The following is a 13808-nucleotide window of genomic DNA, read 5'->3' on the forward strand; positions in this document are numbered from 1 at the left end:
GGATCATGTCTCCACGTGGGCCCGCCTGCTTCCTCCCCATGGCGGAGCATTAGCTCTGGGGGTTCTCTTTGCAGCTCCTGACTCCTCCCTCATCCAGCCCTTCCTATCACATTGCCCTTTATTTTTTTCTTCAAAAGAATTCATTACTCTATGAAGTTATTTTACTTTTTATGTGTTTACATGTTTACTGTCTCTGCACCAGGATCTGAGCACCCAGAGCGTCTCCTGTCGTCTTCATGCTGTCCTTGTGCTTGGAACAGGGGTGGGCACAGTGTGTGGGGGCTCAATAAGTACGTGTGGAATGAATGAGTAGGTCTAAAAATGACCTTCAACTGCACCTGGAGGGCTGTAGGAGAATTTTCGTTTCATTTACAGGATGCTGTTCTATAGACTATCTTCAGGTTGGGGGGGGGGGGTTCTATTAATTTGCAGAGTAGACGATTGTGCCATGTATTTTGGACAGCTACACCTGTATTTACAAAAATCTGCTCCCACTTTCAGTCTGTCTTTACTGTCTTGGACCGGTTTCCTTAGAAATACCACCAGAGGCTTCATGAAGGTTATGTGGAGTGAGAGCCTTTGGCTGACATGGAGTGCACTTTTGGGGGTCTCCCAGGTTCTGTGACACCCAGTCAGGAAGTCGTTTTGTCCAGAGTAAGATCCCTGCATTGTCTAGAGAGGGACCCTTGTTTTGGGGCTTCACCTTAACTGAGAAAGCTTCCTTCCTTGGCTTCATTTTCCTTTGGTATCTGAGGGATACAGCCTATTGATTGGGGTTAGTGCATCAGACAAAGCTTCAGAATGGAGCACTTGTTGCTTCATTAGTCATTTAGCACCATAGACATTGTGTAGCCATGGAGAGGCTGTGAAGACGGGATCTTTCTAGGGACCCTAGGAGAGGTCAGCTGTGCTGTGACGTTAAGAGCGACACATATGGCGGAGAACTGTACTGAGTAAAGGTGATTCTGCAGCTGGACAGCCTCGGATGGGAGTTGTGCTTCTGCCCTTCATAGCAGGGACCCGCAAGGTAGTTGGGAAGCCTAAGTGTCCATATTTGCACGGCAGGGATAACTACGCTGTCAGGAGTGATAGCATGAGGGGGAGGAAGTCCCTGCATAGCTGTCAAGTCCATGTTCAGCTCCCTTCTTTTGGAAAACGTTGTGATCTGGCTTCTTTCACATTTTGTTCTGTGAATAAATATGATGCCAGACATTATTTTATTTTAAAGATATTTTATTTACTTATTTGAGAGAGAGAGAGAGCACAAGCAGGGGGAGCAGGCAGAGGGAGAGGGAGAAGCAGGCTCCCCGCCAAGCAGGGAGCCCAATGTGGGGCTCGATCTCAGGACTCTGGGATCATGACCTGAGCCGAAGGCAGACGTTTAACTGACTGAGCCACCCAGGCGCCCCGATGCCAGCCATTATTAAAATAGACTTTTTTTCTTTTTCTTCTTTTTTTCTCTTTCTTTCCCCCGATTTTATTCCTTTTATTCCCCCTTGATCAGAAAGGTCCAAATTCTCTAGCATCTCAAACAAGAAATGAAATCACGTAGAATATCTCTCATCAAGTTTACCAACAGAGTTTTCAGAGGAAAATTGGAGTCTTCATGTCAGAAACAACACTGTCGTCCTCCGGTTCATAAGTCAGAGCTAAGAGGAAACTCAGGTGTTAACTTGAGAGTGACAAAGGTGGTGACCTCTTTAAAATGGACATAAATCAAACCTTTAATACTTTTTAAACTGAGTCCTGGCCAGTGTTTCTTGTAATACGCTTTAATGGTTGTTGTTGTTCCGTGTAAACATAGATTTTTGCAAGGTCTTTCTTGGGAGGTACATCTAATGTAATAAAATGTTAAGGGAGAGTGGTTTGTGGGAAGATGATACATTTAGCCTCTCATCTGTCTGCCCTTCCCTCCACATTGTTTGAAGCTCTAGTTTAACACTGTCGAGAATTGTTAGTTCAAATTGGAAGAGCTGACCCACAATTCTGTTTCTTTACCACTTCTTGCTGAGAGATTTCCCCGCTCTCCGAAAGCAGAGCATTCCTCCATTCGTAAGTCGAAATGGTGTAAAGCAAAGAAGTGGTCGTTTAGAGGGAAACATTTTTTAGCGTTCCCGGACCCAAAAACAACCTGTCAGGCTTTTCTGACACCTGAGGACACGTCTTGTTAACAGATACACAAGATAGAGATAAAACACAGGCTCACAGACCCGGCTCAGAGCCACGGCGGGTCGGTGCTGAGATGCTGAGTCAGCAGGTCCTGGGGGAAGGGTTGGTGGTGTTCCCCTCGTTGCCTGGGGTGGGCGCCGCCTCTGTGGCTGGCTGCAGAATGAACACTGAATGCTATTTTTGCTCTTTGACTTTCTTCAGAAAAGCAAAAGCCCTCCCCAGGCTTATGAAAACAGGTAGTAATGTCAGTCTTTCGTAAAAGCAAAGTGGTGGGGCATGAACTCTTGAAAAGTGGGGGATACCTCCATCTACATTTAGTTGTAGGTGCCTTTGAAAAGTGTTTCCCTTTCTTTTTAGGACCCTTCTGGCTTTAATCATAGCTAAATGAATGGGGCCAGAATTGTTTCCTGAAGCTTCTTAGGGACCTGCCTCATTTATCTATGTACTACTTGATATTAGTGAGGATGAGGGGTTGTTTTTGCTTTTCTGACTATAATTTTTGCATTTAACTTTGTTTAGCTTACTGGAGACACTCAACCTGGACAAGCTGGCAACAAAATCATGTTTGAAAAATGATCAAAATGGAAATAATTTAATTATAGCATTCTAGCTAGAGCCAAGGTACATAGAACATGACATACTGTGTCTGTTCAGTTGGCCCATGTATCCCGCAGAGGGAAGACAACAAGCCAGATTTATTGAATGCCTACTAATCCATCCATCCATCCATCCATCCATTAATTTCTAAAGTAAATATTTTTCATAAACATCGTATGTTCCAGACATTGCTTTTGTCACGATTGCCGTGACAGAGCACAAAACAGCGACACTATTGGGACTGGAGCTGGGCATCTGGGAAGGCTTTCTGGAAGAAGTGTTTTATTCAAGCTAGAACATATAAAATAACAAAATTGGAAGAAAGCAAAGTAAGAATATTTGAGGAGGTGGGTACCGGGGAATTATGGTCCAGACAAAGGAGCAGTAGGTGAAAGGGATCCTTGTGTATTTAAGCAACTCAAATAACCTCCGTGGAACTAGGGAATGGAGTGAGAGGTGGTGTGTACTCTTGAGACGGGGCAAATAAACAGGGTCCTGGTTGTGGAGGTCCAGGAGGCCCGGTTTGGGTTGTGTCCGGAAGGGCAGGCCAGAAGGTGTTCAAGCACGGACAATGGGACTGTTTCTGGGTTATGTCACTACAGCTCGAGTGTTTATGATAGGGTGGAGGGGGGCACAGAGGTAGGAAGACCCGTGGAGCCTACTGCATTCACTCTCGTGTACTCGTATCCGGGACTCTCGGGTGGGATCCTTCGGTAGATGGTGGTGGTGCCTTTCACTGTGAGACAGGAGTGGAGCGGGTTTGGAGACTATCATGGCCTCAGTTTGATGGGCGAAGTTTAACGGCATCCAAGTATTTGGGACTTTAGAGAAGAGGCCTGGGTTGGAAATGCTGAAGGTAATTGGGAAGGCATGAGGTCACAGAAGCAGAGCAAGAAGAGACCAGGGCGGGCCTGAACCCCACAGGACAACAGTGTGTACCCCAGTGAGAGGAAGAAATGTCCTCCCTCTGAAGGAACGTGGCTGGTTGAGAATGTGTGGAAACCATCAAGTTTGGGCCTATCCTTTCTAATCGTGAATATTTATGAGTTGTTTCCCTATATTCTTTCCAGTGTTAGTTCTCCTCATTTTGATAAGTGTACAGGCAGGAATGTGCCTGCAATAAGGTCGATCAATATTAGAACATTTACAGTGCATGTGAGATGGAAGGCTCTTCTCAAAGATTTGCTCTATAGCATTGATACGGGCTGGGAAGAGGGCGAGGGACTGTGCTTTACGCATTTTTTAAAACATAAAAATCAGTATTGTTGTCATGGGCCAAAAAGCAAAAAATATCCACAGGAAACAAACACCGACTCAAGTTACTTGGTGTTTTTGTATTTCTGGGAGAGGGAGGGAGGGAGGGAATAAGTCCTAATTCCTTAAAACTCTCTGAAGCAAGGTAACATGGTTTAAATCTGGGCTGTAGTTAACATGGAAAACTCAACCATATCATTCTTAGTACTTCTCTGTACATTTGGAATATTTCATAATTAAATGATTTTTAAAAAGAAACCAGAACCAGGTGGGATGGTGTGTATGCTGACTGCCTGTGTGGTTCAGCTCTAGGAATCTGTGGAGACCAAACAGGTGAAAATAACTAGTAATAAATCTGTAATCAATGTGTTTATAAATAAATAACAAATTAAAAGGGGTGAGAGTACCTGGCACCCAAGCACATTTCTGGTGTTCAGAATCCTGCCCTTTGGTGGATGTGGATGTTCAGATCTACATGCAAGTTGCAAAAACAGAACAAAAACCTCTATTGCTTGTGTGCACAGGAAAAAGGCCCAGCAAAAGCAGATTCATTCTGCGGGGAGGTCTTTACTTTGTGCTCCCCTTTTGCTGCAAGAAGAGTTCCTGAGTAATTGGAGTCAGGATTTTTTTTTTCCTTGAAGCTGCTGATCAAAGGTGTTTCCATCTAAATGAAGGCAGGATGGCGCTTACAGAGGCTGGTGCTAGCGGGCAGGAGAAAAGGGTGAGCCACGCTTTGGGTCCAGGAGATAGAGCTTCCTCCAGGGATTTTTAAAATCCCCTTTTGAATGGGCTCATTGTTTATAAGAACAGCTCCTTAATGGAAAAACAAAAAAGGCAAGAGGGTCTGTAGCATGCTCTCTGCTTTCCTGCCCTGGCCTCATTGTTTATTTGATTTATCAAGTCTCCGAGTAGTTGCTCTGCTCTGTGACCTTCCTTTAGTTATTCCTTTGGAGTATCCATTTACTTTATTTAGAAACATAATATTTAAAAAAGCTGGAGCTGAGTCAGAAAATCATCACCTTTTTGATGTGGCCATTTCCCTGTCTTTTGAAACCTTAAACTTGCTGAGAGCCATGAAGCGGACTTGCAGTCTCTGAATCAACAAGTATTTCTGGGTCTGGCTCATGTTCCCGGATGGTGGTCCTCCAGGCCTGGGATGTGGGGAAGGGGGCAGCAGGTCTGCTCCTGGGTCCTCCAGCCCAGCGTACACACACCCAGAGAACATGACGCTAGAGAATCGTGCTAAGTGGTAGAGGGGGACTGCAAAAGGCGCTAGCTAGGGTGGTGTTTGGATTGCGGGGAGCCTGGTGGAGAAGGCACCCGGGGTGGGTGTGCTCATCTTAGGAGGTGGTGGTGCAAAGGGTGCGATTTGGCATCCATCCTTTCCTATTTAATACAGTTGTTGGATTAGTCCTCAGCCTTGCCTTTTCGGATTAAACATTCTGAATGTATGCAGTCTTTGAAAAAAGTTTACTTTTTCTAAGATAATTTTTTTTTTAAGATTTTATTTATTTGTGAGAGAGAAAGAGTGCAAGTGCAGAGGGAGAGGGAGAAGCAGGTTCCCCGCTGAGTGGGCCGCTCAATGGGGGGCTCGATCCCAGCACCCTGGGATCATGACCTGAGCTGAAGGCAGACGCTTAACTGACTGAGCCACCCAGGTACCCCTAAGATAATTTTTAAATTAGGTTTTTTTTTTTACATTTGTCAATCCCCCTTTTCCTTGCCTTTTTTTTTTTTTTACTTTTAATTACAAGATTCTAACTATAAAGTTTGAAGACCAAAGATTAGATATCAAAACATAGTTTCATCACTTTAACACAAGAGCTGTTTTAAAGTTTAGCCTATTTTCTTTTGAGTCTTCACCTCTCTGTTGTTATTAGGTTTTTGTGCATTCTTTTACACTTTTCTTATCTTTCTGAAAACTAAGGGGCCCCCAGAGGTGTACATAGAACTGTTATTAGGAAGTTGCTTGTAGGAACGATGAACTGCATGGATCCAAGCCTGGAGGAGACCATGACTAGCATCTGAAAGGACAGTTTAATCCCAGTTATTAAAATTTCTTGGCTGGATATTCACTTCTTTTTCTTCTAGAGGAACTTTAGAATCATGTTATTAAACTCCGTCTTCCCCCACCCTCTGCCCAAGGAAATCAAGCATCAACAAAAGTAATATTATGTCTGTAGTAGATTGTGATTGGAATTACATTAAATCTATTTATTATTTTGGGGCTAATTGACATTTTTATAAGGTGCAATTTACCTGTTGTGAAATATGGTATGTCTCTGTTCAAATAGGGTCTTGTTTGTGATTGTCAGGAAGTTTTTAATTTTTTAGCTCCTTTATGTGCATTGCTTGTATTTCTTGCTGTGTTTATTCTTAGCATTGTTGCTTGAGTTAGGAGTGTGCTCTTGAATTGGGAGGCGGGGTGGGCCGGGAGGGGGACAGGAGGACTTTGCATTCAGATGGCCTGCTTCTCATACCAGCTCTGTCCTTTGCTACCGGTGTTCCTTCCGGCAAGATATGTAATCCTGCTGTGTCTTGGCTTTCTCACCCATAAATGTGGATACTAATGGTATCTACTTCTTAGGGTTGTTGTGAAAATTAAATGAGCTAGTGTGTTCAGAGCTTCACACCATTTCTGGCAGTTAATACATGTTCAAAAAATATGTTTCTATTAGCTGGTAAATAGAAAAGCCGTTGATTTCTAGATATTTATTTTCTATTTTATGGCTATATTAAGTGTCCTATTTGTTTTAATAATTTTTCTGTTCCATCTTCTCGGCTTTCTAGGTTACACTGTAATACTATGTGCCAATAATAACATTTTCTTTCCTTTCCAATTGCTGTATACTTGATTTCTGTTTTATATCACATTGAACTGCCTTCAACTTCCTGGATAGTAGTGATTAAGAGTGATGATAACTATCTTGGCTGTTACTTAATATTATTATTATTATTTTAATACGCTACGGAAATATCTTTCTAGTTTGGTTTTGGTACTTCTTTTTAAATCGAGTGTTGAATTATACCAAATACGATTTTCACCATCTTTCGTTTTCGTGATGTATGATTTTTCTCCCTTGACCTATTGATGATCTTTATATGTTTTCTTACAATCCTAATTTAAAAAATTCAGTTTATTTAAAGTAAAACAAACACAACCGCCTTCCCCCACCTCTGGCAACCTAGGTCTGTTCTCTGTATTCCAGTCTATGAGCTTTGTATGTATTTATTTATTTTTAGAATCCACATGTAAGAGAGATCATATGGTACTTGATTTTATCTGACTTATTTCACTGAACATAATGCCTACAAGGTCCATTCGTATTGTCACAAATGGAAAAATTTCTTTCTTTTTTATGGCTAAATAATATTCCATTATACATATATGTGTATATATAGGTATGTATATATATATAATACACACATACACACACACACACACATGTGCATCCACACTACACTTTACTTTTTCACTTACCCATCAAGGAACACAAGTTGTTTCCGTATCTTGGCTATTGTGAAAAATATTGCAATGAACATGGATGTGCAGATACTTTTTTAGTGTTTTGTTTTCTCTAGATAAATACCCAGAAGTGGAATTGCTGGATCATATGGTGATTCTGTTTTTAATATTTTGATGAACTCTGTGCTGTTTTCTGTGGTGGCTACACCAGTGCTCATTCCCACCAACAGTGCTATACAAGGGTTCCCCTTTTTCCACATCCTGGCCAACACTTGCTATTTCTTGTCTTTTTGATACTAGCTGTTCTAACAGGTGTGAGGTGGTACCTCATTGTGGTTTTGGTTTGCATTTGCCTGATGATGAGTGATGTTGAGCATCTTTTCATGTGTCTGTTGGCCATCTGGATGTCTTCTTTGGAAAAAAGTCTGTTCAGGTCCTCTGCACATTTTAAAATTAGATTGTTGTTTGCTGAGTTGTATGAATTCTTTCTATATTTTGGATATTAGCCCCTTATCAGATATATGATGTGCAAATATTTTCTCCCATTCAATAGATTGCCTTTTTCATTTTGTTGATGGTTTCCTTTGCTGTGCAGAAGCTTTTTAGTTTGACATAGTTCCCCTTGATTATTTTTGCTTTTGTTGCTTTTGCTTTTGGTGTCAGATCCAAAAAATATCACCAAGACTTGATGTCAAGGAGCTTATTTTTTGCCTGTGTTTTCTTCTAGGAGTTTATAGTTTCAGGTCTTATGTTCAAGTCTTTAATCCATTTTGAGTTAATTTTTGTGTATGGTGTAAGATAGTGGTCCAGTTTCCCCAACACCATTTATTGAAGAGACTGTCCGTTCCCCATTGTGTATTCCTAGTTCCTTTGTTGTGGATTAATTGACCACATATGTGTGGGTTTATTTCTCAGCTCTTTATTCTGTTCCATTGATCTATGTGTCTGTTTTTTATGCCAATACCATACTATTTTAATTACTACAGCTGTGTAATATGGTTTGAAATCAGGGAACATGATGCCTCCAGCTTTGTCTTCTTTCTCAAGATTCTTTGGCTATTTGAGATCTTTTATGGTTCCATACAAATTTTGGGGTTGTTTGTTCTATTTCTGTGGAAAATGCTGTTGGAATTTTGCTAGGGATTGCATTGAATCTGTATATTGCTTTGGGTAGTATGGACACTTTAACACTATTAATTCTTCCAATCCATGAACGTGGAATATCTTTCCATTTGTGTCTTCAATTTCTTTCATTAGTGTTTTGTAGTTTTTCAGTATGTCTCCTAGTATTTTTAATCATGTTTTCTGATATAAAAATCTATTTGATTCTATTTGATTCTAGGCTTCTTGATGTGATTTCATTTGCTAATACTGTATTTAAGATCTTAATAGTTTTACTGTTTGTCCATAAGTAGTTTTCTTTTTTTTTTTTTTTAGAGATTTTATGTATTTATTTTTGTGAGAGAGAGTGAGAGAGAGAGAGAAAATGCGCCCATGCATGAGCAGGGGGGAGGGGCAGAGGGAGAAGCTGACTCCCTGCTGAGCAGGGAGCCTGATGTGGGACTCTCTCCCAGGACCCTGGGAGCATGACCCGAGCCAGAGGCAGATACTTAACCGACTAAGCCACCCAGGTGCCCCTTAATTTTTTTTGTTCACATAGTATTAGATTTTGACATTTGAATTGCATTAGTTTTTTAAATGAATTGAAACTTTTTTCCAAATATTTTCATCTAGAAAATTTTTCATAACATGAAATCATTTGTTCTGTGGAAGCTTGAATAAACTCACACATAAGACTACCAGAGTCTAAGTTTGAAGCCTTTATTGGAAATCCTTACAAATGCTTTTCAATTTTTTCATTGTTACTGGATCCTTCATATTTTCCACCTCTTAATTCAAGATTTTACAATTTAATTGTTTAGACTCCTTCATTAAAAGAAACAAATGACTCTTCCTTATCCATATTCATATCCTCCTCTGTCAGATTGTGCTTGTATTTTTTGTCCTTTCAATCTTAGGTAGATTTTGCCAGTGGTGGTTTCATTTCATTGTGCCCCTTGCCCTGCAAACAACTTGCTTTGGAATGTACTGATAAATTCTAATGGTTTTCAGTTTTCCAAGTCATAATTCTTTTGACATTATCATTATTTTCACTTATTCCTGCTTGCTTTATTTCAGCTTCTAAAAACTTGGCAAGTGAATTTGTGTATTGGGTTTTATAGCAGTAAAACAGTGTTCATGCCACCATTTTGTTACCCATATATGATGACTATTGGTAATAGTATGTGCAAATGTAAATATATTTTTCATTGTCCCTATAGATTTTCAAGACATGAAATTGCACGTGGGTGCACACACTTATCACTTGGTCATGAGTGTTCATTGTAGGTTACACCCAAATCTATCAAGATATGATATGGTATTATCACTCTGGGAAACATTGCAAGAGTAGGTCGATTCAGGCCATTGCTTCTTAGAATCCAAGAAAGGAAATGGTTCATTCTGTTGCTGCTAATTGGCAGGGAGGAAGACAGACTCCTGTTATTCTTGCTAATTTACTCCTGGATTCTGTAAGATTTTGTTAAGAATATTCTCAATTCTCTGTCATCAGGGCTTACTTGCTATTTTTTGAAATTCTTTCCTTTTCTTTATTCTTCGGTGCCATTGGAGTACAAAGTGGGTGTTCAGAGTAATATTTTACATGCTTGAAGATATATGTTAGAGTATCCAAACTCCCATATTTTATTTTCTCCACTGATTGTTTTATTTTGTTTTTGGCTGATTGCAGCTTTTTTTGATTACCTTTTAAAAATGGAGAACAGAAAAAAAAAAAAAAAACACCTTTACTTTTGGAAGAGCATGATTCGTGCTTAGTCCAGGAGCTCAGAAATGTTAACTGTTGATCAGATTGTTCACATTCCTGGTTTCATTTCTCTTTCTACCTTGTTCTTACACAGATTGACTTTCTGCACCACCTCTCTTGTATGAGGATTTCTATAGATTGCATATTCTCTCGGTTGATGATTGCTCTGTTGTTTTTTTAAAGATTTTATTTATTTATTTGAGAGAGAGAGTGAGTGAGCATGAGTGGGAGCAGGGGTGGGCAGAGGGAGAGGGAGAAGACGACTCCCCGCTGAGCAGGGAGCCCGATGCGGGGCTTGATCCCAGGACCTTGGGATCATGACCTGTGCCAAAGGCAGATTCTTAGCTGACTGAGCCACCGAAGTGCCCTCAAGCTTTAGCACTTTATTTATTTATTTTTAAAGATTTTATTTATTTATTTGACAGAGAGAGAGACAGCGAGAGAGGGAACACAAGCAGGGGGAACGGGAGAGGGAGAAGCAGGCTTCCCACGGAGCAGGGAGTCCGATGCGGGGCTGGATCCCAGGACCCTGAGATCATTACCTGAGCCGAAGGCAGACGCTTAACAACTGAGCCACCCAGGCACCCCGCTTTAGCACTTTAAAAAATGAAATATATGTGGGTTTACTCAGATAGGAGGTAGATAGCTTTCCTCATAATTTTATTGCTAATACTATTTATAGTGATAATCATTACTACTAGTCATTCTTATTTTAGAGAGCACAAAAACATTTAAAGATTTTATTTATTTATTTGAGAGAGAGAGAATGAGAGAGAGCACATGAGAGGGGGGAGGGTCAGAGGGAGAAGCAGACTCCCTGCCGAGCAGGGAGCCCGATGCGGGACTCGATCCAGGGACACCAGGATCATGACCTGAGCCGAAGGCCGTCACTTAACCAACTGAGCCACCCAGGCGCCCGTAGAGAGCACAAAAACATTTAAAAAGCTCTCTTTAGCTCTTCTTTTATTTAATTCCCAAAAGCAGATGTCATGAAAATGAGATGTGATAGGCTTTGAAAGCTGATACAGTATCGAAGCAAAATTTAAGTCTGTTTGAACTAACTGAAAATTCAGGTTTTTAAACATGGTGTTGTTGAGGCTCATAGGCCACCTCGATTTATTTGTTATAGATGTTGTGGGTGTTCTAATGGCGAAACATGACGAAAGACTTTGGTTCCTGTCTCCTGGACAGTCATACCGTTGGGCCAGAGGTGGTGCCCCTGAGTGGGTGGGTGGCTGTGTGGTTTCCCAGCTTTCTGTCTTGTGTGTCTTCTTTCTGCACATGGTGTTGCTTTGGGAATGGCAGAGGACCTTTAAAGTGCCTTTTTCCAGTAAAATCAAGAGTGGCATTGTCTTTTCTGTACATCTTTCCTGAGTACCTGCCTTGTGCCCGGCACCGTGCTGGCCATGAGGGATGCTGGCCAAGATGAGGAGGACAGATTTCGAGGAATTCAAACCTTGGTTGAGCAGAGTAGTATATCTAAAAGATCTTGAATAATACCATGCAACCCAGATTCTGGCTGAGAGTTTTTAAAAGTACTGTGAGGAGACAGAAGAGAGAATGATGATTTGTTTCATCAGAAGGGAATTGTCAGGGAAAGTTGATGAGAAGAGCTAATTAACTGTTGTTTGTTTCAGATACTCGGCTTCTGTAGCATGAAGCCGCAGTTTTGTCAGAACGCGGGTTCCGGAGTGCCCAGATGCACTTTCAGGCAGAATTTCATACCTGTGATTGCTGACGATATGCTTGGGGGGGTGTGATCATTTGCTTAACGCAGGGTGACAGCGAGGCTGAATTCTCAGTCCCTGCTCTGATTTGGCCCCATCGCCCCTCTCGGCACCTGCCGGCTGTTACTGAAATGCCTGCCATAGTGCAGGGAGGGAGCCAAGTTGACTGCAGGGACAAGCCGAACCCCTGTGCTCTGGGAGGTCGTGTTTGTAGAGGTGGTCAGCCCTAGAAAGCAGGTCCTGCGTACTGCCGCCCGGGTGTTTTTAGTTTTTGTTTTTTAATCGCAATTCTTTATCCTTGATGCAAATAGTCCCCATCCCTGGCCAGAGAGGACCGCCGGCTGGCCAAGCTGACCACGCACGTACTGCATAGGATTGAGCAGGGGAACCGCAAGCACGCGGGGCGGCTCTAGAATGGCACAGGCAAGGCGTTTGGGTATTTGTGCTTGCTTAGTGCCACAGGACAGAAGCTAAAGCTCATCTGTAGCGTCTGAGACCTGCACACAAGATATGTCTGAGCATCCTGCCGTAATTATTAGGAAAATGCGGCTTTGGGTGTAGGGTTCTGACTACCACTTTAAAGGCTTCTGAGCATGCTTTGAATCCTCTCCAAATGGATGCTGGAAGAGGATGCAGGAGAGCATGCATGAGGGATGGGGAATAAGAAAACAGCCAGGGAGTTTGAAGCAGTCTTTTAGATTTACTTTCCAGAAGTCTGGGAAACAACAAAAAAAAAAGAGAATACCGCTTGTAGATTTGAACAGGTGTGGATTCTGTTGACCTCAGGGAAATGTGGTCTCCAGGGTCAGCGCCCCTGTGGCAAGGTGGGCTTTGAGCCCCCAGGCACTGAAGGAGAAAGCCATCGGTCCAGGCAGGACAGAGGGCTCAGTTGCACAGACAGAAATGCCAGGTAGGCAGACCTCCCCAGCCCAAGTACCTGCGTGCCAAGGGAGATGGGGGCTGGTGTCCACCTTAACGGCAGAGCATGTGCCACAGGTTGCATTTATGTGAGGCAGCCACTGAGATGAAGTGTGGTGTGCAGATGTTTACTAGAGAGTGTCCTTGAGATGTGTGAACAGGTGGAGGAGTGGAAGTGGCTGCAGGGAGATGTCTAGATGCAGTGCGGGCCCAGCACCAGGTTTGGCTGGCCCCACGGGCAGTTCTGCAAGTGGGATAGACTGTGAGAGTTGTCCCCAGTTGGGCTGAGATGGCCAGACCTTCATGTTCCCACACAGAGGAGTCATCAGGTGAGGGTTGCTCCAGAAATGAGGCTGACCTGGAGCAAGGCAGCGCTCTGGGACTCAGGTGGTCCCTGCATGGGCTGAGCTGAAGGGTGCTGGCCAGCATCCGCTGGGGCAGCAGGTTGTTTGGTGAAGGGAGATCTGGGCTGTGCATTTTGTTGGTCACCATAATATATATCATGTGACTGTATTTGTTTTTCCATTCATTCATTCACTCACTCACTCATTCATTCATTCATTCCTGGAAGCAGTCCATCAGCCACAGTGTTCGCAGGCCACCGTTCTGGGTCCTGGAGCTGGAGCATTGAGGGAAACAGACAGGGTTCCTGTACTGGGGGGCAGGCCTGCCTTCTAGCCGGGACACAGTCGATACACAAAGACATGATAGCAGCAGGTGGAATGGGTGCTCTGATGGTCCCAGAAGGACTGAGGTGGTGAGAGACTGAGGGCGAGGGCTCCGGAAGGCATGGCCATGGGAGCAGAGGGGAAGA

At 42.7% G+C, this 13808-nt stretch overlaps 1 protein-coding gene across 2 annotated transcripts in view; it reads left to right on the forward strand.

Annotated features, from left to right (window-relative positions):
• Nucleotides 1–13808, forward strand: part of GLI3 (GLI family zinc finger 3) — a 269157-nt gene that overhangs the window by 39670 nt on the left and 215679 nt on the right. The window lies entirely within an intron of this gene.

The sequence above is a fragment of the Phoca vitulina genome, unplaced genomic scaffold (assembly GCF_004348235.1).
Source record: "Phoca vitulina isolate PV1807 unplaced genomic scaffold, GSC_HSeal_1.0 scaffold44, whole genome shotgun sequence".
Taxonomy (NCBI): domain Eukaryota; kingdom Metazoa; phylum Chordata; class Mammalia; order Carnivora; family Phocidae; genus Phoca; species Phoca vitulina.